Consider the following 12134-nt stretch of genomic DNA (forward strand, 5'->3'; position numbering starts at 1 on the left):
CCATTACCCGATCTGAGGTATTGACATATGACAACATATCCATAAACACACGCGCTCACGTACACACACTCACACAAATACTCACGGTGAAAGCACGCGTGTGCGTTTTATATTTTCCCATTTTTTTTTCTCTTCCTTTGATGCTAGTGTTGTCATGATAGTGATAGTATTATCTCGTGACAGTATAATGTTGTTTCTTTGAATCGTCAGTGCGGTGGTGCTATTCCTTTTTTATTTAATTTCTTGATCGGATTAACCAGGAGTAATTTCACATTTCACTGTGCACGGCAAAATCTTTTAAGTGTCATGGGAGATGAAATGAAAACAACTCGGCGGGGGGTTTATGTTATTGGATTACACCGCGATGACTCGAGAGGTGATTGCGTTCTCTGACAAATGCTCGACATTTGAATTTGTCGTTGTCATCACATTCGAAGGATTTTTAATTATGAACAAAATCGATCTTTGTCTCTGAAGGATTGGAATTTATGACCAGGTGAGTTGTTTTAACGTGTTAGGTACGAGTAAATCCACCGATGTTGATGATAAAGGTTTCTTTGGTGGGGCAATAAATCCATACAAATAAGAAACATTTTATGACACATTTTACCTCATCGTACAGTCATATAGATAGAATGCGCTTGGCCAAGGAGTTCACAACATTGCCATCCGGAAGTATAACGGACCAACACACAAACTCTGTGTAACCATGAACTTTTATAGTCTGGTTAATACAGTTTAGTGAGAACAACTCACAAACGCGGATGGCAAAAACAATAACAAAGGCCTGAGTGACGTCATCTGCATACTATCTATATAGAGAGGCAACGCGTGAGATACTCGAGTTTTTACCTTGGTTGTTAGTTTCAACAAGCTCAGTGAATGTGATGTTAAGCCCTGTTCACACGTGACCAATATCAATTTATATTATCCACATCTTTTCTATCTGAAGATACCAAGGTCAAACAATTTTACTATCTAGGTCTTTGATAATGCCACAATGATTGCAAGTAGTCAATCTAGAGGAAGATGATTCGTTGCTTATCGAAAATCAAAGCACTAAGGTAAGAGTTAAAACCGTCCTTCCGCTGACAATGTATTGTCTTTGCCGTTTCAATAAGTTCCATCAATGTACAAAATAAATTAATGATATGATACTTTCTTGATATTTTATTTTCTTCTGATATCAAACTTACCTGCTTGTTTTTTTCCGCTTCTCACTTCTAGTGCTTGTTGTAAGTGATAACTCATATCACATAATTTAAGGTTCAATTATTATCAATAAAATATGACCGCTTTGAAGTTTATGTCGGGGAATTAGATCGCAGAAAGAATATGAATATATTTTTGAAATTATTAAATCTGGTATGACTATACTTCTCAATTAGACGCAGAAAGAATATGGAATATATTTTTGAAATTATTAAATCTGGTATAGACTATACTTCTCAATTAGACGCAGAAAGAATATGGAATATATTTTTGAAATTATTAAATCTGGTAAAGACTATACTTCTCAATTAGACGCTGAAGATATGGAATATATTTTGAAATTATTAAATCTGGTATAGACTATACTTCTCAGTTAGACGCTGAAAGAATATGGAATATATTTTGAAATTATTAAATCTGGTAAAGACTATACTTCTCAATTAGACGCTGAAAGAATATGGAATATATTTTTGAAATTATTAAATCTGGTATAGACTATACTTCTCAGTTAGACGCTGAAAGAATATGGAATATATTTTTGAAATTATTAAATCTGGTATAGACTATACTTCTCAATTAGACGCTGAAAGAATATGGAATATATTTTTGAAATTATTAAATCTGGTATATACTTCTCAATTAGACGCTGAAAGAATATGGAATATATTTTTGAAATTATTAAATCTGGTGTAGACTATACTTCTCTAACTTATTGAATCGAGGATAATGTAGATAATTTCTTTAATTGCAAAATCTAAAATATTCAACTTTTGATAGTCTAGTTATAAGAGTACATTTAAATTCACATCCGCATCGGTTTCACTTCGATATAATACCGTTTTGAGGTGGGTGGTCACAAATGTGAATAGATTAATTGTAACCCGCCATATCCAAGCGGCTTTATGTCGTAACGAAATCAGTACTGGAAACTGAATTCATAGTCGTAAATATGAAAATTGGAGTTGTTTTACATTCTCTATGGTGGAGAATAAATACAAATTTTACAATTAAAAACCAATCCACATTGTTTCTTAATCGCAATTTTAAACTGGTTTTTAATTCTAGTAATTCATAACCCTGCAGCTTTGTGGTCTTGTGGTATGACACTTGACTTGGGACCTGGACAGGGCATTGCCTTGGACCTGTAGGTCTCTGGTTCGAGTCAGGCTTTGAATGGCGTCAAGTCGAGTCGATGGATAAGGCTCATCACTCCCATTCTCTCACCACACTCAGATAACAGCGTTGTCTCTGTCGAAGAAGTAATTGTAATGGCACCTATCAAACATGTCGTGTCTTAAATGTTAAATGTTGCTGTTGGCTTGGGAACCTCGTAAAACTCTTTGAACACATTAATTTTGGTGGGCAGAACGAGTGAGCATTTTGAATTGATCAGTTTCAAGACGAAGGGAAACCACAAACACACACACACACACACACACACACAGAGAGAGAGAGAGAGAGAGAGAGAGAGAGAGAGAGAGAGAGAGAGAGAGAGAGAGAGGGGGGATCGACATTGATAAAATCGAAGCTCGTCTCATAGTTGAGTACATACACACTCCATGTGATGTAGAATTGAATCCCACGACTACTACTTTTATCCGGATACATTTTTTTTTTGGTCAATTATATTTTATATTATCATAATATCCATCTCTATTGAGTGAATGCGTTTGATGTATATCATTCATTTCCTCGACCAGTTACTTAAAGAGTATGAACAAGAACTCATGCATAAGGGACCAAGTTTACCAATATTTAGACTTATTGCCATCAAACACAAGGGCAGAGAAGTTGTGACGTCACACCTTCAACTCTTCCGATTCCAAATTCCTTGGAAGTGTGGATATAACCAGTCCTTCAGAGGATTAATAATGAATAGCAATACGGGAGGTAAAAGAGCGAAGTGATTTTTGTTGACGACCAGCATATATCGTTTTGACTAGAAAATAAGATGGCATCAGTCTGAAAACAGAAGGTCAACTTCACAAGGTATGAATCTAGTCCTCCGGAAAAGTGGTTTTACACTTTCAATGAGATTGGAACCTTTTTAAAAAAAAATTACATCACGCTTCTGTACTCTATTGTGTAATATGCGTTTTGTTCATTCGTAGAAATCATCAAACACTTTAGATATGTTGTATTTATATGAGTTGTCCTCATTATAGTGTTTAACTATGTTGGACTGAACAAAGGGAGACAATCGGTTACAAACGCACTCCCCTCTAATATAATTATTATTATTTATTTATTTATTCATTTTTTTATTTATTTTTTTTTGGATAAGCTACATTTAGTGACACCACGTGGTGGCAGTGTATTCCAAATTGTGATCGGCGCCCTTCATTGCCAGATATTCTTGAATGTAACAGGTCTTCCTCATTAATTAGCGTGAAGTGGCAAAGCGACGTGTAATTATTCGCAGGTCTGATCATCGAAATTGTTATGAGCTCATTGTTGTAAATGTTCTCAAAACAGAGCAAAATGGTGTGTATTACAAAAATGTTATAGTAATCCCATAATAGTGTTTGGTTATCAGACCTGCAAATATGTGTACGTCGGGGCAAATCATTTCTCTCTTTCCGAAATATTATTATATATCTCTGTGCCAATACAAAATGTGAGCTGAAAACGAGATTCAAATGGTCTAAAGATCGACCATGAATGAAGTTGACGCTCTAATCTTAGTAGAGCTGCCTACTTGAAATTTTAAAAAATCGTAGGTTCCCAGGGAAAAAATAAAAATACACTTTAAATAGCTTTAGAACCAATTATTTTGCCCTCAGCAAGATCCAAAATGCTCCAAAGTCCTGAATATAAGTTCTAAAGAATAGAATAGAATAGAAGGTATCGACGTCGCTTGATTAGGCCACTGGCCTGTCGCCGAGTCTTTCCAGTCACTGAATGTCTTGTTCACAACTGATCTAATGCATTTCCCTACTTGATCTTGTGATCAGGGGCTAGCCTACACTACACTTTCTTAACTGATCTTTTGATCATAGCTATTTTGGGTGGGAAGCACTTCTACACTATGCACATAACTTTCCATCACAGCATCTCGTCTATTCTTGAAAGCATGGACACTCGGCGCTTCAACGACATTTGCTGGCAATGCGTTCCAACGTTCAATAACTCTCTGTGTAAAAAAGTTCTGTCGAAGGGTGGTTTTAACTCTGGGTTTCAGAAGTTTATAACTCAACATTCCTTTTCAACAAGATTTATTGAGTCAAAGAAGCGAATGCTGTTCTGTAGCTGGAGCGAACAATTCGTATTTCTACGAATTTTTCTTAGTACTGCCTTAGCAATTTTTACTTCTATCCTGACAATTGGACTTGTGTTTTGACGACGTTTTTAGGTTTGTGCACCGCCTAGTTATTAGTGTTTGCTCAAGGAAACAATAAATGATTCAGTTGTTTGAACTTTTGGATACAACTCACAACTAGTTTCTTTCCGTGATCGTCGTCTTGCATTTTCACATAACTATTCTTGTCAGCTTCAGGCTATGGGTTTATGAAGGTTACGGTCTGTAAACGTCAAAGGTTATTCATTGTTTTGTTTGTTGGTTCAATAAAGACAAATGAGTAATACAACAATGTTAAACTAAGGCCATAAGTCGGTTCGCATGTCAGACCTGCATATATGTACACGTCGACCTAATCGCATTGCATCAGCAATGAATGTCTTGATGTCAATCTTACACAAACGTTTGTTTAATGATAATTGATTATCTAATTTAAATATTTTTAACAACTTCATGAAATGGTCATGCGCTGTGGTTATCAATATTTATTTAGCGCATTTTCACGAATTCGCCGGAGTCAATTCCCTCCATTTGTTCCCCTAGTAGGCCGTATCAATGAAACAAAACGTCCATATCATTTCACATAATACAAGTTACCTGTTCGGCATCTTTGTACTAATCTTCTTAAAATATACCGTTACTGATTATTTCTAGGTACACATTCAAACTCAGCCGAGTAGTATGTGTATGGTGCCTTACTTAAGGACACAACCCTGTACCAGAGTTTTGCGATCATTGTCACGCATAATATGGTCACTGGCTAGCTCATTATCGCTTGACTTTATTTCAAGGCAAGACATCGTTATCACTGAGCCAACGACAACGGGAATAATAAATAAGTTGTAACTACCATACAAACATGTGTTAGGTTAATGACATATTTTAGATTGTTGGATTGGATGGGGTGAAAGGATCCACATATCTTGCTGGCAAAAAAGGTATGCGACGTCAACCGCATGTAATCTATAAAAGTCACAGCGTCGTCTTAACAGGAAGTTGTTACTTGTATTGAGTCACAGAACGAGTTGTCGGCCCTGATGATTGGCTGTAGAATTGAACGTGAATGGTATTGATTTTTCTTTTTGAAAGTGATAAATTGTCATGCTGGCTTGGCACTGAAAATGGCTGAACACGAAAAGGCAGGGTGCGAAACACTGATAAAATGCATTTAGTATTTTAGTCAGAAATATTGATTGCTCTCGGCAAATGATTGGCCTTGACATTTGTCCTTATCTATCCAAGAATGAGAACCTGTCTGTAGGCATGATGAGGTTGCTCCTTAGTAGGTGAGAGAATATGAGATAAGAGCCAGTTACAAGGAATCACCCTATGCGGCGCTCAGAACGGGACTCGAACCCATGAACTTTCGACCCGAAGGCGTGTGTCATACCACCGGACCATATACCACAACCGCACACGTACACTGATGTCCTCTTTCACAGTACGTTTTTTTATTACATTATATTGATAAATCTAACGCGGCTTGACAAAAATATGTTGACAACAGTTCTCTTCAATTTGTTGCTCACTCTACGCATCAGTGTAAAAAGTCTCTAAACTACAAGACCTATAGATAGTGTGCGCTTGGCTAAGAAACTCACAACATTGCCATCCGAAAGTATAATGGAGCAACACACAAAACTTTTTGTAACCATGAACTTTGATAGTCTGAATGATAATGCGGTTAAGTGAGAATTACTCCTAAACGTGGATGGCAAAAACCAATAACAAAGACCCGAGTGACGTCATCTTCGATCTATCTATTAGTACAGTTGTTGACATAAACCATAGGTGGCTAGATATTATTGTTGCATTCTTGTCATCTCACTTGGATCCCGAGTTTGGCTCTGAAATCGCAATATGTTTAGTCTGTTTTCATCTGGCACTTCTCAATACTCTATAATTTCCATCTAAATATTATTGTAACATTCCATAATACCCAATGATAATGTTATTGTCCCGTGGTAGTCAAGATTGCTGACTCCAGTGACAAATCGCTCCGAGTTGTAACTCACTCCACTTATCAACGTAACAAGGTTCTTAAGTGCAGTGTCGATTAATACGGTCGTTGACGTTAACCAAAGGTTATTAAATATTATTGTAATATTCCATGTCAAATGATAGTGTTTTTGTTCTGAGGCAGTTTCTGATACAAGCCATTCATATGTAAAATTCATTGGTTGCCCTATTCAGATGCATTTGTAAAATGAGTACAACTCGATGATAATGGGAATGGGGACAACAGAATGGCTTTTTTATTGCTGACCATCTAGTGTCCAGTGTCCAGTGTGTTTGGCTGGTTCAACAATGGTAAAACATAGGACAACGTGATGATTGCTTCCTATAGACAGCCTCTCTCTCTCTCTCTCTCTCTCTCTCTCTCTCTCTCTCTCTCTTTCTTTCTTTCTCTCTCTCTCTCTCTCTCTCTCTCTCTCTCTCTCTCTCTCCCCCCCTACCTTCTTATTCTTGTTGTTGTTGCTTTTGTTGTTGTTGTTGTTGTTCTTCTTCTTCTTCTTCTTCTTCTTCTTCTTCTTCTTCTTCTTCTTCTTCTTCTCTTTTCTTCTTCTTCTTCTTCTTTCTTTTCTTCTTTCTTCTTCTTCTTCTCTTCTTCTCTCTTCTTCTTCTTCTTCTTCTTCTTCTTCTTCTTCTTCTTCTTCTTCTTCTTCTTCTTCTTTCTTCTTCTTTCTTCTTCTTCTTCTTCTTTTCTTCTTCTTCTTCTTCTTCTTCTTCTTCTTCTTCTTCTTCTTCTTCTTCTTCTTCTTCTTCTTCTTCTTCTTCTTCTTCTTCTTCTTCTTCTTCTTCTTCTTCTTCTTCTTCTTCTTCTTCTTCTCTACTATCTTATTTTACAAATATAACCATATTTCTATCTCACACACATAAACATAGAAACAGCCCCCTCCTCCACCCCTCCCCCTCCCCCTTAACAATACTTATTGACGACAAATATTAAATTATTATTAGTAAATGTACAGCACCTTGTTACGGTGTTGCCGTACTAAACATTCGTTAAAATGGCTTACTACAATATTTCGTCCAACTGGTCGTCTTTTGAGCGCACAATGTGCACTTGCACATAAGATAGCCAGATTCTCATTCATACTATAGTCGAGAGGAATGTGTGTGCAGATAGCTTTATCCAAAGAAGGGGAAAAAAACCCACATTGCTGCGAATGTGCAATCGCCGCCACCCATTTAGTCACTGATGAAAGCCCCTTGGAGAGACTGTAAAGTATGCTCAAAAGTCTATGGCAATACACAATGAAAATTTCCTAAAGTGGATTAATAACGTTCATCTTTTCTTATCTAATCTTATCTTATCTTGACCAATGAAATGACGAGATCCAAGTAGTGTATACATTACACTGCCAATCGAAGCCTGGTTGTTGACAAATTATTGTGGAGACAGTTATACCGTACTCTAAAAAAACAAAAACAAAAAAACAACAAAAAACAAAAGGCCCAAAACAAACAAACAAACAAACCCACTTTTAAGAAATTACAGTGAATGACATAATCAGTTGGATGGTGAAAAGGTTTGAATTGAGATATTGCCAAGTTTAGTTAGAGGTCAATTTTTATCAAAAATGACTTCTTGTCATGAATTATTAAACCAAACCTTTTTTTACATCTTCGGAAAAATGTAAAAGCTTAATTTCAATTCTAAATTTTTTTAGAGCTAGTCAGGTTAAAAAAGTATGAACTTTGAGAAAAGTTGCTTTCCCTTACAATAACTTCATGAAAATCACCCGATTTACTTCAAATGAAGATCAAAATCCTCTGGGGAGCATATTCTTTCAGATAAAAAATCGAAAATTTTCACCTTCCGACTGATTATGTCATGCACTGACACTTCAACTATTGATCGATCAGAATAGCCCTTATATTGCCAAATACTCTCAAACCTGGGACTTCCTAATTCCCAGGTTTGAGAGTTTTTGACAAGATGAGGGTATATGCGGTCTAGTGTTTTTACACTATATTACGATTCGAATGCTATTGTGGACGAACCAATTTCAGTCCTTGGATAAGGCTGGAAAATGTTTATACCTGTTCAGAAATGATATTTTAAATGCAAGTTACAAATAAGTGTGTTTGAGTTAATTGTTTTCGACTGTTCGTCCCAAAGAGACAATGTTGTTTTACTCACCATGTCTGATCTTACCTGAAAGATCGACCATGATTTTGAAAATGTTAAAGCTTCAAATGCAAATAAAAGAACCTCAACCATAATACTATTATGCCATCGCTGTATGTTATCTTTAGCTAGTAGCTTGGTATCATGTCATGTCGCTATCAACTTATTGATTCTTGAAAAATGTATAGACAACGCAGGCTTAAAATAATTATAATGATTGGGTGAGGGAAATTTAAAGGGTGATTTGGGGGAAGGGGGGGGGGGGGGGGGGTGAGACAACAGAAGGCTGGCTTGCTGTTCATATAATCTTGTGTGGGTAATAAGATAGTGAGATGGAATGCGATGACAAGACAGAAGACAACACGGCCATACTATGACAAATCACGTTTATTAAAATAATGGTATCGATAAATTGAAACAATCCTCATCTTGTCAAACACTCTCAAAACAGGAACTGAAGTCTCAGTCCCAGGTTTGAGAGTTTTTGACGAGATGAGGATCAAAATATTGGTCAATCCACATTTGAAGGACGAGTTTTCTGACCAAAACTTTAAATATATGTTTTTGTTTTTAAAGTACGACGCAACAGAGCCTACCATGTCCTGACAAAAGATTTTACATTTTGTCAAAAAACTTATAACTTCATATATATCGATCACGATGCCCTCAACTTGTCAAAAAGCATTATTAAACCCTCCTCTTCGAATTCTTATATCTGAGACTTGTTAATAAGTTGTGGGTTATTTTGAAATCTCGATGTCTGACGATTCCTGGCCAAATTTTTAAACACGTGCTTTGTCAGTGTACGGCACAACACAATCTCCAGTAAGGTTATTGCCTGTTTATGACTTCTACGCCGAGTTACATCGGTGCTTCTCATGCTCAATGATTCCGTGCGCGTCTGTGTGCCAGAATGATGGCGATAGGACGTAATTTTCTATTGCTATTGTAATCCGTAGATCTAAGTAAGATGCCAGCTTTATAAAACATTAATTAATGCCGGTGTATCGTCTAAAGAAAATAATAAATATTCAACAATCTTTAATGTAATTTTGGGTTTGGGTTTGTTCTGGTTTGTTTAATCAGTGCTTTAAAAAATTGAGCTTTATATATCGCAATATCCACTAAATGTGCTCAAAGCGCTTTACAAGGGGTCTCTGACCAACAGCAACATTTAACATATAGGACGGGACATGACGCCTGTTAGGCGATATTACAATTTTTCGGACAAAGACAACGCAGTTACTGGCCAGGTACTCATTTTACACCTGAGTACGATGAGAGAATGTTAGTAAAGAGCCTTTTCCAAGGACTCAACTACGCGAGGCTCGATCCGAAAGCGAGTGTCATACCACTAGACCACAAAGCCGTACTTCTAGAATGTTGTCATTTAATTGGTTACTGTTACTTGTAGAGGTATGTGTATAATCACGCAATACATCTGTTTTTAACTTCTTTAACCTCTTTCATTGCGCTAGTTAAGTAGGCGGTGAAAGCGGCGACTTAATGGACACAATATTTTATTAGCGTTAAAACTAGACAAAATATTAATGTCTTTTGCTGAATAAGATCACCTTAAGTTTGAATTTGGCGAGTAATACATCTTTATTTTATAATTTTGTTATCCTGTACTTTATACAAAATGAATGCATATCAGTTACATGTCACTGTGACAGAGCAAAAAAGCCACACTATTGCCCTAGTTTAGCTCTTATTAGGTTTAACAGGCTCAGAAGTGAGAGTTCTACTTTCACATTTTCAAGTTTCGATGACGTCACTTGTTTCTATTTTTGATCCGCCCCCTCAATCTGGTAATCAGACTACAATAATCTGGTATTATGTCGTTGTAAACAAGATGTCGTAATTTTGAATTTGTAATTATCAGAAATGTATTCTAATAGATTTTGCTACATATGATAGAATATTGTTTCCCTTCAGACAAGTAACCTTAACCCAAGTCTTTTTTTGCATGGTAAATTCAGTTTTCAGCGTCAAGTACTGTTTTGAGGCGATGGATCATACTGTCCTAGATCGTATTTATTGGTTTCAGTAACGATTCATGATGTGTGTGTGTGTGTGTGTGTGTGTGTGTGTGTGTGTGTGTGTGTCCAGCTCGTCTATTTTAACTGACCATTTTATCATATATAAAATCATTACGCTTAAACTGTTAAGATATTAAATGACAAAAATGAGTCGATGTTATTGACAATTCGCTCCTCTCCAACCATTACTTTTCCCATATTTTACCTTTACATTTTTATCGATTTGTTGATACTTTTCTGAAAATCCCACTCAGGTCTGCTGTGTAAGCTGTGAATAAATATTTTTTTAAAAAATTACCCCCCCCCCCCACCCCCCAAAGAAAAAAAAAATTAAAACAACGTTTTAAAATTTTGGCCAGAAAATACGTCCTTCAATAAATATGACCCTCTTTTGTCAAAAACTCTCCTATCTGGGTGAAGTTCCAGATTTGAGAATTTTTGGCAAGATAAGGATAGATATTTGAAGGATGTGCTTTGTGGCTATCTGTTGTTGTTTGTTTTTTTTTCAATTCAATGTATTGGAATAATGGGTGAGATTACACATTAAAAATGTTAATGCCGGACTAAATCACGAGGGTGAGTATTGAAATTAAACCTTTACAGGTGGGATTCAATTCTACTCTTACCTGATAAAACAATTGTTATTATTTATCTCAATACATGACCACATACCGAGCCTTCAATAAATCCCGAGTCACGTTATTGATGCTATCGTTGTGAAAACGGTTACTTCTGTGCTTATATTATTATCATCATTATCCAGATAGTTAGATATGGGAGTTATTATTGTCTGAAAGAATCCATACTCGCTGTTAAAGGTTTAATGACAGGCTTGGAGAAGACAATACAATATTCATCCTGGTTATTGTGTGTTTATGATTGACACGCCGTGATAAATCCATGCCTCTCAATAATCTGTCGTGAGTCTGGATGCCATCGCATGCGATCATGGCATACTCTGGCAGAAGGAAATTGACAGATTAAGGAAGCTCCAAACTTGTCAAAAATCTTAAACTCCAAACTTTTAGGGAAATGTCAAAGATTAAGACTTTATGACATGTTTGAGGCCTTTTTAATCTCTCGAGGTATGAGATGTATAAAGTGCAAGTAACTTGGCCAAAAAGGGAAAAAGTGTTTGGCCAGTGTATGGCAATGTAACTTATGAGCTTGAATGTCATATCCCGTTGTTATTGAATGGCATAATCAGAGTTGCCAACCTAAAAATAAAAACCAAAAAACAAAAACAACAACAACAACCAAATAAACAAAACAAAAACAACGAAACATATCATATGATTTGTGTGCGTATGTGTGTATGTCGTGGGTGTGTGGGTGTGGGTGGGTGCTTTAAATATGAGGAAAATATATCATTTCCCTGTTATAACTCTCTTATACTCAAACACTCAAACTGTAATATTAGTAATTAATCCTCCTATATGTTGAACCA

General features: G+C 36.2%; 1 protein-coding gene across 1 annotated transcript in view; it reads left to right on the forward strand.

Moving 5' to 3' along the window:
- The window catches only part of LOC144967073 (rho GTPase-activating protein 100F-like), a 152283-nt gene continuing 140149 nt past the window's right edge, over positions 1–12134 (forward strand). The window contains exon 1 of the mRNA XM_078903894.1: positions 1–496. The gene's annotated coding sequence lies outside the window, so the exon portion shown is untranslated. The remainder of the gene's footprint in view (positions 497–12134) is intronic.

The sequence above is a fragment of the Berghia stephanieae genome, chromosome 1, assembly GCF_034508935.2.
Source record: "Berghia stephanieae isolate SIO BIC M18660-M18661 chromosome 1, UCSD_Bste_1.3, whole genome shotgun sequence".
In the NCBI taxonomy this organism is placed as follows: Eukaryota; Metazoa; Mollusca; class Gastropoda; order Nudibranchia; family Aeolidiidae; genus Berghia; species Berghia stephanieae.